The 13,868-nt window shown below is 58.3% G+C and overlaps 1 protein-coding gene across 1 annotated transcript in view; it reads left to right on the top strand.

The window, feature by feature from the left end:
* Window positions 1-13,868, top strand: part of SORCS2 (sortilin related VPS10 domain containing receptor 2) — a 451,696-nt gene that overhangs the window by 24,213 nt on the left and 413,615 nt on the right. The window lies entirely within an intron of this gene.

Genomic DNA, 13,868 nt, shown 5'->3' with positions numbered 1-13,868 from the left:
CAAGCTCTTGACCACAGGCCGCTGCTTGAAAGACTCGCTACAGCGCAGGGTTCTCTGATCCTCCCAGAAGGGCCTTTGAGCAAGGAGCCTCGGATCCCTCCAGAGGGTGCCAGAAGGTGGGGCATCCGTGGGTGGAGGGATGTGGGGACACGCCTGGATCTGTGGGAGCGTCCTGAGGCAGGAGGCAGAGCGGGATTGCAGGGGTGCTGGGGGCAGAGCAGGGGGCTCTCCTCCTCCACCCCCAACATGCACTCACCCCGTGCTTTGCTGCTGCAGGCCTGTGCTAGAGCTTTCCGTGAACGAACTCGCTCCATCCTCATTGCAGTCCTCGGAGGCAGGTACTGCTCCTGCCGCACTTGCAAATGGGAGAGCCAGGGCACAGAGGGGTCAAGTAACTTGCACTGGGTCACACACTGGCCACCCCTGGAATTGGAGCCCGGCCACCTCACTCTGGAGTCCATGTTCTTAAGCATGTGAGGCGGGTAACTTCCCTGGGCCTCTGTTTTCTCATCTGTTCAATGGGCTCACTGAGGCCTACTAGGCACAGAGTAGGAACTCAATTGCTGTGTGATCTTGTTATGAATTGTTCCAGCAAATTAAGAGAGATGTGCAAAGGGAGTGTGGATGCTGCAGGGGACAGGTCGGGGAGGGCTGCTGTGGCCCCCAGGCTCTGCCAGCAGGGAGCCGGTCCAGCCCCACCTGCTGGGAGGCTGGAAGCTTCTGTGAAGTCAGGCTCTGGCCAGGCGGCCCCTCACCTCGCGGGTGGCCCCGGGAGCTTGGCTGAGCTGGCTGGGAAGGCAGGTCTGACGATGTTGAATTTTCTCCCCTACACCTGCCAACTCGAGCCTCATTGAGCGTGAAGGCAAACACGCTCTTAAGGCACCAAACAGGAAATGTGGAATTGCTTTTAATAATTTGTGATGAGTGGGAGCGGGTGAGTGCTGGGCTGCGAGGAGGGAAGCTTCCCTTCTTCCCCTCCAGGACGGTCCTGAGGCTGTGATCCTGTCCCACCTGCTTGCTGGGGGCCGGGTGGGCACACCCCAGGACCCTGAGCTTCATTGCATTTTGTCTTCATCAATGGTATCTTTATCTCGGGCAAGACATTTGACCTCTTTGCTTTGAGGTTTCCTCTAAATGATGAACAGACCAGTCTTCCCTCCACCTTATGGGGAGTGATGTTCGGGTGCTACGTTCCATAAATGATTCAAAGAGAAGGAGGCAGGGAGAGAGGAGGAATATGATCCAATTACACAGACTATGTTGGCAGACTCCTGTTCATTCGTTAAAACCCTAATAAGGCATTGCCTCCTCTATGAAGCCTTTCCTGACTTCCCCCAGCAGAGTTGCTCACACTGGTGCTTTGCCACTCACACGTTTTCCTCATGGGGGGGCCCTCCCCAACCGTTGTGATGGCTTCACAGGGTCCGCGTCTAGCCTGTCAGACTAGGGAACTCTGGCTGGCGGGACCAAGGCCTCTTCATCCTTGTGTGCCCCATACCTGGTGTTGCTCTTGGCTCAGGATGGGCCCCAGCCACAGTCTGGCGAATCGGAAGGAGTACTGACCACAGGATTGGGCCCCACACAAGGGGCAGGGTGTTCGTGGCTTTGTGTCCTTGAACCCCTCTCTGCTTCTCCTCTCGTGGTGGTTTGAACCGGCATGGCCTGGCCAGCATGGGAGTTGTCGGGGTGGGAACTTGTGTGTGCTGGGTCCGGTCCTGGGAGGGGGCAGAGGTGGGGTGCACTGGCCCCCGTTGTGGTCCAGGAACAGTGGGGTGGGACAGCCAGTCGGGGACCGGAGCTGGGCCACTGGGGCCCACGCAGACGCCTCGCTCTTGGTGGGCTCTCAGGCCTCTCCAGTGTTCCTTGCCCCTGGGCCTGCTCGAGGCTCTCCCGGCATGTGGCGGCCTCAGCGTGTGGGACTGCTCACGAGGCAGGCCTGGGCTCCAGGGCGGTTCCTGCCGGGGAGTGGTGGCCTTTCAGGACGCAGCCTTGGAAGTCACGCCATGTTGTTTGTGCCAACAACCTGTTAGCAGCCTCTCCAGATTCAAGGGGAGGGGACCTCGGCCATCTAGTGGGATGATGGGGGCTGTGTTTTAAAGCCGCCAGAGTGAGAAATCATGGCCTTGGTGGGCCTGAGCCCCGGGAGCAACCTGCACCGCCCTGAGCCTCTGGTTCTTCCGCTGGGGCTCCATTGTGCCCGGAGGGTCCGAAGCTTGTGGAGGGTGGGCTGAAGCAGGTGCTGTGCACACAGGACCGTCTCTGCTTCAACCCTGGGAGATGGCAGCCCTCACCTCCTTTTGGGAGAGGCATGGGGAGGCCATGTGGCTGAGGTCGCAGAGCCCAAGGGGCAGAATCTGGATTTGAACAGAGTCCTCTTGACCCCAGGCCTGGCTTTGCTTGGCCCCCCCATGTCCCTCCCACAGAGGGTCAGGGGGAGGAGGGAAGGGAGCTGGGTTGGATGCAGCACCTGCCCCACAGCCCGGGCCGTGGCGTCCTGTTTGCTGAAGGGTTAAGTCTGACCTCTGACGGGCCCAGCAGGGGAAGCGACGAGGGGATTTGTTCCTAACAGGTGGAGTGTGCGGGGCCGTGGTTCTGCCCGCACAATGACAGCCTGCTAGAGGCCGTGCAGCCTGAAGAGAAGCCGCAGCCCTTCCCCTGAGCCCTGCTAATCCAGGCCGCCATCTGTCCCGGCTGTCACAGGCCACCTCCTGCCCGTGGGCACCGCCTGGGCTGAGACGCAGCAGACACGCTGTGGGCGGGGGTCTCGCCCATCAAGAGGTCACGGCCAGGCCTTGCTCTGGTTCCTGGGGGGCCAGACCTACTGTGCACTTTGGAGGACCCCCAGGACGTGCCAGAGCGTGGGCTCTCCCTGTTTCTCACTTCTGGGCCTCCTGGGGCCAAGGTCACAAAAGCCTCCGGGTGGGATGAGGCGCTTTCTTTGCTCGCAGGCTGCCTTGCTGACTCGCGGGCTGAGGCTGATGGGTGGCGCCTCGTGGGTGACGCCGCGGTGGCGGCCGGCGTGATGAGTGTGCCCTTGCGTTTTGCACACACAACCCACTGCCCGTGTGCACTCACACGCTCTCGGGCCTCTGTATCAGTGAGGGCAATCCTGAGACGGGAGCTGGGGGCCCATGGGGGCTTCCGCCTCCTGACATCGCGCGATGGGCTCACGCTGGGGATCTGACGCCTTGCGGTCTGAAGGCCTGCCTGTGATTTCTGGGTACGTCCAGGGTCCTGGCACCCAGGTCACCGCAGGCGCTGGGATCCCCCTTCTGTGTGCTCTGGCTTTGCTCCCCTCTGCACGCACTGGGACGAGAAGCTCCCCTTGGTTCTCAATTGCTCTAGAAAACCACACGTTAGGGGTGCCTTGAGAGCCAAGTGGGCCACTGATGGGGGGATGGCAGAGGACACTTAGTGTCACCCCCTGCAAACGTGTCCCTCTTGGCAGCAGGACCACGGGTGCAGGACTCCCGTGGCCCTTCCCCGGGCAGCTGGTTCCAGCCTCACAGTCCTGCTCCCCCTTCCCCGCTTTCTCCTCCGTCCTGAGTCTCGGGGGGCCTCCGCGGTGGGACAGCAAGCCTGCTCACATCCCCACGCAGAGGGCCTGAACTACCCTTTTGTCGCTGTGGCGTCTTGCCCAATATTCCAGGACCTGCTGGTCCAGGGATTTGCTCAAGCTCCTGGAGGGTCCCACGGGCTCCATGGGCGGGGTGTGTGGGGGAGGGGTGACAGTTTAGTTTTCTCTTTCTCTGGGGCCCCTGATCCAGTCCGAGATCTGGGCATGGGCAGGTTGGTTCCCCTGAGGCCTCCCTCCATGGCCTGTAGATCGTGTCTTCTCCTGGGTCCTCTGTCTGTATCCGCGTCCTGATCCCCGCTTCCTGTAGGGCACCAGTCAGGTTGGTTCAGAACCCACCCTAATGACCTCTTTTATCTGAATTACCACCTTAAAGGCCCCATCTCCAAATACAGCCCCGTTCTGAGGTGCTGAAGTCGGGGCTTCGACACATGCGTTTGGGGGGGACACGCTGAGTGCAGGTGCTGTGGGGCGCCCCTCCTGGTGGTGGCAGCCCAGAAGCAGCTCAGACTCTCTCTACGGTGTAACTGGTCCTGTAACTGGGGCCCGTGGCTCGCCTTCTCCTTCCTCTCGTCTTTAGGATGGGGTGACAGGGCTGTCACAGAGCTCTGTGTGGAGACACATTGAAAGTGCCGCCCTGCATAGCAGGTGGTTGTAGTCATTTGGCCGCGTGGCTGGGTGCATCCACCAGGGACCCTCTGCCACTGTGACCCAGGACCACCACCAGAACAAGCGAGGGCCCTGTGGTGTCCCTTGCACAAACTCAGCAGCCAGCTGGTGCCCTTCGTGGACACTGCTGGTCAGGTCAGGGCTGGAACGACCCGTGTTCGCGCTCCAGGCGGCCTGCCCCGGCTGCTGAGTGGACTCCGAGGGGAGGCCTGCTCATCGCTCTCACCGCGGCCTTGTCCGTGTCAGAGGTCCTTGGGCCCTGTGGCTCCCATGGTTTTGTCCCTTTTGACTTCTAGGCCCATGCCGGATCTCCCTGTGGGACATTGCTTCTGCTTTCTGGGTGTGGGGGCCGTTTTGTCCTGCTCAGAGCCTCTCCTCCCAGGACGGCCCTGTTTTCTTCCTACACTACTTTCTATCTCCAGACTGTGTCTTTCTTCTCCTCATTCCCACATGGTAAAATCCTTCCCATCCTACAGTGTATGACTCCTTAAAGGATTTCCCTGATGCCCAGCTAGCAGGGACTTCCCCAAACCTGGAAGTTTAGCCGCCCCGCCACCAGGTCTCAGAACCAAGAGGACCTTGAGGCATCCATCCTCTTAACTTGTCCAAGTGGCTCTAGAACCTTTCTAGAAAGGGAGCTGCGATCTTGTTATAATTGGCCTTTCTTCCCAGAGAAAGTCCCTAGTGAAGAGGGTCACCACCTCCCAGCATCGATGTCTATAAGTTCCTTTTCTGATAGCTTGCCCAGAATCCCTGTCATAATCCAAACCAAACCTTACTTGGCTCATTTTCAGGGCATGGAGGACTGTTGCTGGTCACTCCCAGGCTGAGAAATGTACTGAGAGCTTCTGTCAAGGCTGCGAGCATTAAATTTGCATGATGTTCTCATGGTCAAGTGTGTAAGGGCATAGGGCAGAACAGTGTCATCGTGCTCATGTAGGAAGAAAACAGATACCTGCTTCATTGAACTATTCCTCTATTTACCCATCTACCCATTCCTCCCTTCCTCCATCCATCTATCCAACATCCATCCATCCATCCTCTATCCAACATCCATCCATTCATCCATTTATCCAGTATCTGTCCATCTACCCATCTGTCCATCTGTCCATCCATCATCCATCTACCCATCCTTTCCTCTGCCATTTATTCATCCATTTGCCCATCCATTCATACATCCATCTATCTGTTCTCCTATCTATCCATCTGTCCTCATGTTCATCCATTCATATATCCATCCACTCCTTTGTTCACTCACTCAAGAAACATTTCTGGAACCTCTATACTGTACTGTGCACTGGGGATATCCAGGTGACCAAGATAGCCTAGTGAAGGAGAAAGGCCCAACGTAAAAACACAGAGAGTGGACTATCCTGCAGAAGTGGCCAGCCAACCTCTCGTGGGGACACGGAGGAGGGAGAGCATCACTGCTTCTAGTGGGAGAGGATCTGAAGGCTTCATAGTAGAGGTGGCCTTTGCACTTTAAGTGTGAGCACGACGCCCATAGTTCGGGTGGTCAGCAGAGAAGGTGCTGCAGGCTGAGGGCACAGCAGGGGCAATGGTGAGGAGGCACGTGTGGGGCACTGGGGGAGGGGAGAGACCCAGGCTGGGCAGCAGGGCTCTTTGGGGGGGCACGAGGCTGGCGAGGGGCTTGGGCTGGATCGTGGGCAGCTGAGGCCTGTGGGTCTGGTTTTGCGCAACCCTGCTCCTCATAGGAGTTCTGCGTTGGCCAGGCGCTCTTAGAGATGCTGATGCTTGGCCCATCCCCGTCCAGCACCAGACAAGGCCCCTGGGACTGGCAGCTGTGTTAGCTTGAGAACCAGTGCTGAGGGCGGCCTCTGGAGCGGGTGCTGGAAGAAGACTGCAGATTTGGGGGAACCTGTGGGGGCCATAGCCTGGGGGCCAGGGAGGAGGGTTCTCGCAGGACTAGTGGGAGGGGAGAGCCAGGTGGGGCAGGAGCTCTGGCAGTGGAGAGAAAGTGGGGACACTGGGTGACACTGCGGCTTCTGCCTGAGGACGCTGCTGAGGCCTGAGCTGGCGCAGGGCGCGTTCCCAGGGGAGCTCCCCTCCAGGTGCTGCCCAGACCCCTGGGGCCCCGTGGCCTGGCTCCTGGACACCCGAGAGCACTAGTTAGTGAGTGGGGCCTGGCGTGCGGCCTCATTATGTCACTCCCCACGGCAGCCCGGGATGGTGGATTTATTCTTTTCATCATCTCTACAGCCCCCCAGGGTTCTGGTCCCGAGCTCTTAATTTGCTTCCCTGCCAAGCCTCGTGGTCTGTGACTTTTAGACTCCCGCTCAGCTCCGACATTTCAATCCGGGCCCTCAGCAGTGGGCTTTGCATGGGGGGGGGGGTGCTGCCCGCGCCAGATGCTGCTATTTCTGCGGGGGGCCCCGTGCTGTGCAGAAGCCTGCTTCCCTTCACCCTGCCAGGGGGTCACCGGTGGGCCCCCCCCACCGGTGGCCCCCCCCATCTGTGGGCAGGGACGCCGTGGGTGAAACCAGGGCATTCAGTTCAATTCCACTTAATGGAGGGCTGTCGGCACCGAGAGGGGCCGGGCCCTGGGGGTCGGGGCCGGGGTTCACCTGTGGGGAACTGGGAGGGTAGATCTCGGCCCGAGGCTGCACATCTGGAGAGCAGCGGGGCTGGGATTGGATGCAGGAGCCTGATGTCAGACTGCGCGGCCCTGCTGCTCCCTGTGGGGGGTGGACAGGCTGGAGATGGGTGTGGGCCCAGCCCCGGGGGGTGAGGGCAGGCTTCCCCAGCACCCGCAGGTGGCGATGCCCCCCAGCCGGCCGGCACGGTGTGGAGAAGGCCTGCAGTGTGCTGGAGCCGGGAGAGCTCGACGGATGGGCCCAGGGGCTGGCTGCCCACTGAGGACTTGATCTGCAGAAGCCACGAGGGGACAGGAGCCCCGTAAGGGCGTTTGGGGTGACCATGACAGAGTCTCCTGGCTGGTAGTGAGCACTTACTCCACGGCACACAGATAGGCCTGAACGGTGTCACCCGCGCCCCCCCCGGCAGTCCCGCCAGGTTGCTGGTTACCTCAGACCTGCAGGCCAGGACTCTGGGCATGGGCAGGAGCGCACTCGCTGCTTCAGAGTGTGAGCAGGTGCTGACTGCTGGGGGGCGGGGGCCCACAGAAGCCGCTGGTGCTGTGACCCCAGGATGGGCTGGGTGGGAACCCCTCACCGGGAAGATTAGAGGGACGTGCTTGGGTAGCCAGGCCCCAGAGGGCACAGCTTCTGGGGAGGGTGGTGACGAGCCCCTGGGCGAGTCCCCAGTGCCATTGGGGTCCATTCTGGCTGCTTGCGTGGCTGGTGCGAGGCCAGGCCCTGGCTGGGCGTGCGGGGAGACTGTGCCCCTTGGGGTCTGACAGCGCCGTGCTCGTGAGCACTCAGCAGGTGGAGACTCTGGGATCTGCTGCAAAGCTGAGAGATGTCTCCTGTGTGGATTGTGAGGGCAGCTCATGGCAGGCGGGCCCCGTGCCGTCCTGGGGCTGTGCCGGGGTGGGACTCGCAGGCAGGTGTGAGCCCCTGGGAAGTGTCGGCTGTAAGTGTTCCCAAGCCCTGAAAGGGCCTGCACGCCTTCCCAAGTGTTTACCCGGCATTTTGGTGTGCAGGCCCCCTTCTGGGTGTGTAATAAAAGCAGGGAACAAAATCGGTGGAAATCCCTTCTTCCCGGCATCCTCGTGGAGAGGGGCGTACTGTGCACACACAGATGAGCAGATACACACCCACGGACGTTCATGCACCTCCACCCGTGGGACGGTGTGCAGTGGAGACAATTGGGTTGTGGGGGAGGGAATGTCTGGAGATGGAGGTGGTTGACATTTTAGGGGAGTGACCAGAGGACCGAGGTGACTTTTGAGAAGTTCCGTGAGGGAATGGAGGGACTGAGCCATATGGGCATCTGGGGCCCAAGCAGCCCAGGCAGGAAGCAAGTGCAAAGGCCCTGAGGCAGGATGCGTATCAGTCTGTGTGAGGCCCCGCAGAGCCTGTTGGCGGGAGACAAGGCCGGGAGGCGGCCGGGCTGAGGGGCAGATGTGGGCAAGGGGGCGCTGGACCCCACATCCTTAGAACGGTTGCTTCACATGGTCTCACATCTCCCCAGAGTGAGAGGCAGTGATGTTTTCTAGATGGAGGCCCCATGCCTGGGGGGAAGGGCGGTGGGGGGTTGTTGGACGGCTCCCTAGGGATGAGAGGGCTGGGCTCTTGTTCTGCCATCCTGACCACGCCGGCCTCTGCGGCTATCCCCTGGGTCACGGCAGCTATTTGTGGTCACTGGTAGGGATGCAGGAGGAGTCGGGGCCTTGAGTCCAGCCGAGAACGGAAACGGAGTGTGGAGTTTCTGACAAGCAGCAGGTAACGTGGGCAGTTTTCATCGACTCTAGGAAATCCAGCATTAACAAAATTGATTGCAATAAGAATAGCTGGCCTTTTCTGAATGCTCGGTGAAAGCTCATCATCCAGAGGGATTCCTGCTTACAACAGCTTTTATCTTGTTATTGGAGGGAGGCCGCATTCTCCCTGTGGCTTTCCAGCCACGTGTACTGAACTCTCCTGCAGAGGGGGCACCTCTTGACTCAGGTGTCAGCAGTGACCCCCAGCCGCCCCCGGCGAGGACCCCACCCCCACCTGTCTCAACAGAGTCGCGGCCGGTGAGCAAGGGGCGTGAACCGCACACGCCGGGCCTGGGGTCTGACTCCGGCGTTTAATAGTTCACTCTTTTCACCTATTCATTTATTCATTCAGCCTTTTTATTGAGCACCTACTGGATACCAGGTGCAGTGCTCGGTGCCTGCACGAGGAGAGCGGGCATGACTCTGTGTCCTGGAGTGTTCAGTCTTGTGTCTCATTCTCTCTGAGCCTCCGTTGTCTCATCTGTAAAGTGGGATTAATAGTACCCGACTCTGGGGGTGTTGGCAAGCGTCCACATCAGATCGTGCATAAGACAGCTCTTTGGACCTGGAAGAACGCGGGGCCCAAGGAAGGGGAGCTTTGTTCTCCTTTTCCTTTTATGTGCTGCACCGTGGACATTTCGTAGAGCTGGATGTCTCTCAGATTTGCACCATGATCCATCTGAAATGTGTTTTTTTTTGGGGGGGTGGGCGGTTCTTTTGCTTCTCAAGTAGAGAACTAGCAAGTGAAAGAACAGGGTGCCGAAAGGTTCAGAAGTTTTAGAGATACTAATGGACTGTGGACCAAGGGTATTGTCAAACGTCTGTCATCTGAAACGTGGAGTGCATTTTCTTTTGGAAATAATGCTCTTTTGGATGTACTGGCAATAGAGAGAGAAGGTTGTATTGAACTCGTGGTGGGAACGGGGAGGCTGTGTTTGCAGAGGCAGAATGAAATTACTGTTATATGACTGTTCGGTGAGCCAGGCGTCCTCAGAAGAATAAACAACGATTTTATCAGTTTTGGAAGCGGGTGCTTGAGGAAAAATCCAGATTTAATTAGAAGAGGCTGCGGGGGCAGAAGGAGGCTTTGCAAGGGGTCTGAAGGGGACCCCTGGGTGCCACAGAAGGCTCTAGATGTTGCCAGTGGTGTTCTTTGCCGTGGATAACATCAAATCCAGACGGACTCCATCCTGTTTAAAAGTGGAGGTATATGGCCCATGCTGCTGTTAGATTTCTCGGGCTCCTGGGTGGGGAGACACCTGGGCTCGGAGAGACAGTGCGTCACGCAGCCCTTTTGCTGGGCGCTGAGCGGCGCTGTCGGCCCGGAACAGCTTGGTTGCTCTCGGGAGTGAGCGTGTGCGTGTGTGCACGTGTGTGTATGGGTGGGCATGGGTGCATGCATGCACGCACACTCGAGGGGTGGGGGACGGTGGAAGCTGGGCCTGGAACAGTCTCGAGGAGCACATATTGTCATGCTTGTGCGAAGGAGCACACGATGATGCGTGTGAGCCTGTAGTCCCCGTGTGGGGTCTGTGTTTGAATTCAGCTCCTCCATCCCCGAGACCAGCTCGGTGCTTTCATCTCCCCGGCCCTGGGCCCACAGCTCCCTGGGCTGCAGCTGAGCCTCTCGGGTCCATCCTGGCCATGTGGCCCCGTTTCCTCCTCCAGCTCCACAGGCTCTCCCTGCAAACTGTGTCTGCCGGGCCTTTCCAGGGCAGGCACCTGCCGCAGCGGCTCCTGGTGCTCAGAGCCTCACGCCCCACTGTATCCATGTTGGGCTCACCGTGGAGCCGGACACACTTCCGTCCCTTCCTCTGCAGGATCCTTCTTGTCACCCTCTGCACTTTGGCGGCCCTTGCTCTTGCTTACTGGAGAGTATCTTGACCTCATGTCCCTCCTTCCCTCCTCCCTGCTCCGGTCCTCTGACCCCCACTCTCTGGGGGGCCTTGCTTTGTACCCGCTGTGGTCAGTGAAAGGGGGCTCTTCTCCTCCCCACTTCAGGGGCCCGACACAGACACACGGGCAGCTCCTGGGCTTCTGCAGAGGCCAGTGACACGGGACCGGGACAGGGCTGCGGCCACTGGGAGCTCCGGCTCCCTTTTGGCAAGGGCAGAGCCTCCGCCAAGCGCAGCTGTCCCGCAGAGGTGACATGCCTAATTGGAGCCCTCGGCCTGGAGCGAGCCACCCCCTGGTGACAGGCACAAAATGGCACTTCTTTTTCTGTCTCTCTGCAGATTGTTTTCCTGGAGGGCTTCGGGTTTTCATTGTGAATATTCCCGACTTCCATGCCCTTCTCCAAATGCAAGTTGGCCCCAGGCTACTATCCCCCTGGGGGCTGTCCTTAGTGACTTTCTTGGTCACAGCTTCTGACTCCGAGCGTGGGCTCTGGTCAAGGGACTTAAAGGGGACAGAGTTGGCCATAACCTGTCAGCAGGGCCTTCCAGGAGCTGGGCCCGGCCCGGCTGGTCTGTGGGCATGACCTAAACTTGGTAGCGGGTTAAGCCCTCTGGGTGCCGCGTGCCTCCTGTGAAGTGGAAAGCAGCGGTTCTGGATGAGGAGTCCTCAAAAGACCACTTTGCCCTTTCGGATGTTAGCAAAGGGAATAAAAAAGAAAAGAAACAACTCTTTGATTTCTTTGTCTTTGAAGATAAAAGCCTATAATTTGTCAAAGAGGGTTAAGGGCCGGATGGTGCCTTAACCGGTCTTGTCGAACTGCGTTGGGAAGATGGGTGCTGTCCCTGGGATCACTGGAGGACCCAAGGGCCGCCGTGCTGGTTTCCTCATCCGTGGGCAGGATGGGCGTTGAGAAAGGAGCCCAGTCTCCACACCGTGGAAGTGGGTCCTGCTTTCAGCTCCAGCCCCTCCAGGGTGTGGGGACTGGACATGTGGGCTGTGAAAAGGATCCCCTGGTACAATAGGGTTGTCGTGAGCGCTGTGGGAGATGGTGTTGAGGGGAGATCAATGTAAAGCCAAGAGCAAAGCACCCAGTGTGCGGACTGGGTGCATTCAGATATCTCCATGCATCTTTGTCCTTGGCGGGCCAGGAGGCTTCCGTGTCCCTGTCGCTGGGCCCAGGTCCCCAGTACTGGGTCCCCCAACAGCAGCACTAACACTTCACCTGCTCTGGAGGAAGGCGAAGGAAGAGAACCCCGGAGAGCATCCTTCTAATTGGGTCTTACTTGTGCAAAAATGTTTCACCAGCAAATCACTGTGAGGAGGCCTTCCTGTGGATTCATGATTTGTTTGATCCCTAACGCAGTGTCATCGAGAGTGTCAGCTGGAACGAAAGATACACTCTAATTTGCTGGGGAGCACAGAGGCTGGAGTGATGGTAATTAGAGCAGTTATCTGCTCCTGATTCTGCCACATTACTGCTCCCCTCCTTGTTCTCGAGGTCAGAGCGGAGCGGAGGTTGGAGGCACGAGCCCTGCTCTGAGGCTTTGCCACCCCACGAGCTCTGTCCTGTTGCCTCTTGTGGGGCTGGACCAGGCTGCGTCACGAAGACACTGCCTTCTTAAGTGGCCTCACCTTCTCAGCCCTGGGTCCTGTTAGAATCCTGAAGCCTGGCCTGGTGAACTTCCCATGAAGAGGAAGCGAGAATGACCATGACCGTAGCCACATGAGGCCCTGCACACGGGGCTGCTCTTTGGTAGGAGCCTCTGTGGACGTGGCTGGCAGCGGGAGGCGTGGCTGTTAGAGCCAGCTTGACCCTCAGTTGGGGTTGCCAGATAAAATACAGGATGCTCAGTTAAATTTTGATTTCAAATAAACAGGTAACATTTGGGATATACTTATACTAAAAACTATTTGTTGTGCATTTGAACTTCAAATTCAAATATTGCTTGGGGTATACTTCTATCGAGGAAGTATCCGAATAATCTATTGTTTATCCAAAATCCAAATTTAACTGGGGGTCCTGTATTCTCATTTGCTAAATCTGCAGCCGGGGACCTTGGCTCTTTGCCTAACGGCCCTAGGTCTGCACTATTCTTTGGTGTGGTGGGGATGGCAGTTCTGGCTGTGTTTACCTCCCAGACTGGCTAGAAGCAGGGAGGCAGAGTGATCCCCACGTGGATCTCTGAATGCCCACCCTGCTCCCCCTTGCCCTCATGGGCCCTCGTCAGCCTCAAAGGTTTTTCTAGAGCTGTCCATTTCATGCCATGAGCTAGGTTGAGGGGGCCCATGGGAGCTTGGCTGATGGGCCGAAGGCACCCACTTTTGTAAGGTCCTAGCTCTTTCTAGGCCTTGCTGTTCTGCATGTCCACTCTTGGATGCTGGCCAGCACCATGGAGAAGGCAGCAGACAGTGGCCCAGGAATCAGCCCATCAGATCATCATCTGGTCTACCACGAATTCTCCAAGTGGTCCTGGACAGGCCATGTTCATACTCACTTTCCTCACCTCAACATGAGAGCGAGGGGCTGGCTTCTGTACCTCTTAGGCCCTCAGTGTTGTAGTCAACACACATTTCTCGGGGCACTCTTCTATGTCAGGCACCGCGACAGGCTCTGGGGCCGCAGTGGTGACCATCCAGACACGTCCTTCCCTGCCCTGCTGGTGTGCATGGTCTGAGCAGAAGAGGCGACAAGTCATGGGAACATGCCAGAGACTCTGAAAGTCATAGCCCCTGGTGCTACTTCTTTGTCTTTCCCTGCTCCCTGGGGTCTTCTTTTATCTTCCATTTGCCATTTGGATGCACCTGTGTGAGTACTTCAAAGCACCATGTGTGAGTGGTGGACAGAGGGATGGGCATCTTTCCGAGTGTGCGGGCCACGTTGGTTGGTTCGGGATGCTCACCCTTCTGTTGACGCTGCTGAGAAGACTCTCTGTACCAGGTGGTGGGGATGCAAACATGGCCGGAGACTCTCCCGCTGGAACCACGTGCGGCTTGACGGCACGAGGGAGGGGCTGCCACTTTGGTTGACGAGGAAGTTACCACCTGGGGATGTCTCTCTTGGTTGTTACATCGCCTGGTGGGCTTCAGCCTTCCACACCTGCCTGGCCGCCATATTGGTGCAGCCGGGCTCTCGACCGCCCTCTGTGGGGAGCCAGCCAAGCTCGTCCTTGTGGAAGCGGCTGAATGAGGGTTGTCTGGATGCTCCAGTGCCTTCTGAATCAGCCCCTCAATCTTTAGCCCAGTGCACATTGTCCATACCTGCTGGCCCCGACCGGCCTTTCCTCGCCATCTTGGCCAGCTAACTGGGCTTTCATATCCTCTGTTCTC

The sequence above is a fragment of the Mirounga angustirostris genome, unplaced genomic scaffold (assembly GCF_029215605.1).
Source record: "Mirounga angustirostris isolate CCGP_5_RB_7025 unplaced genomic scaffold, mMirAng1.0.hap1 SCAF_2, whole genome shotgun sequence".
In the NCBI taxonomy this organism is placed as follows: domain Eukaryota; kingdom Metazoa; phylum Chordata; class Mammalia; order Carnivora; family Phocidae; genus Mirounga; species Mirounga angustirostris.
Note: the sequence above shows the minus strand (reverse complement) of the source record. Positions and strands in the feature narration are given on the sequence as shown.